Source organism: Pundamilia nyererei, unplaced genomic scaffold (assembly GCF_000239375.1).
Source record: "Pundamilia nyererei isolate P.nyererei 1_Seehausen unplaced genomic scaffold, PunNye1.0 scaffold00096, whole genome shotgun sequence".
Taxonomy (NCBI): Eukaryota; Metazoa; Chordata; class Actinopteri; order Cichliformes; family Cichlidae; genus Pundamilia; species Pundamilia nyererei.
Genome location: NW_005187497.1, coordinates 1,406,217 through 1,407,239, shown reverse-complemented (window position 1 = coordinate 1,407,239; position 1,023 = coordinate 1,406,217). Strand labels below are relative to the sequence as shown.

General features: G+C 37.6%; 1 protein-coding gene across 1 annotated transcript in view; it reads right to left on the bottom strand.

Moving 5' to 3' along the window:
* The window catches only part of LOC102194160 (cytochrome c oxidase subunit NDUFA4), an 8,835-nt gene that overhangs the window by 4,309 nt on the left and 3,503 nt on the right, over positions 1-1,023 (bottom strand). The gene's annotated exons all lie outside the window — the stretch shown is intronic.

The window sequence follows — 1,023 nt, the reverse complement described above, 5'->3', positions numbered from 1 at the left end:
CTTGACCAACAGATGGCTTGTGTCCTTCATCAGGCTTGAAGATGACTCTGATCCTGGTATTTTAATCCACTATTCCTTCCAGCTGTGGAGTGTTTCCTCTGTGACACAAATTATTTGTTTTATTTGTCTACCCTTCAGACACTGATTTTTGTAATGATCATGTGGGATTTATCAGATTTTGGACTGTGAAAATTAAAAGCATGAAGACATTGTCAATCGTAGTTTGGCTTCAACAAGTAGCTGAGACGGGAGTAAATTTCAGCTACTGAATCGATTGTCATGAAATTTGGAGAAGCATGGGCAAAGATGGTACCTGGTTTTTTTCTTCTACTGTACCATTCTGCTGAGTGACTGTCTTCTGCTCGTCAAATACATTTCATTGCGATGTTGACCCTGTGCTAACTTGCATATGACAAATAAAACTGAAAACTGAAAAAATGTTGTTTCTGATCTTTTATCACTTTATTTCAAATTGTGATATGGAACATTGGCTTTGGTAGAAGATGGACTCTGACTGTCTGACTATGTCGCAGTAATTTGGATCTAATTTTCAGATCCTTGGTGGTTAAGAACCTCATTGTTGTTATCGCCACAATTTTTACCAATTTTTGAATACTTAGCTGACTGAGTTATTCTCGAACTTTTTAGGGGTCTTACCAAATCCATAATGACTTTAAGAGAGTTCAGCAGCAGAAAGTAGTAGCGAATTAACATTTAAAGAGAAGCAGGGGTGACATTTGGTTCTTTTTACTTTAGAAATTAACACATCAATACAAGTGACATTGGGGTTCAGAGGTGATAGCGTTTTATGTATTCCATCCACTTGCTGACTCCAAATCTTTCTGATTTTTTGTTTTAAAATAGAGTATGTCATGTCAGCAGAGACCCAGATCAAAACTGGGACCAGCTATTAAAACCAAACCGTCCAGGCAGTTTGATATCAAGCTTTAATCAGCCAACGTTTCAAAACCTGTAAACTCACACTAGCAATAGCAAAGTGGAAGAATCCTACGGTGTGCAGAC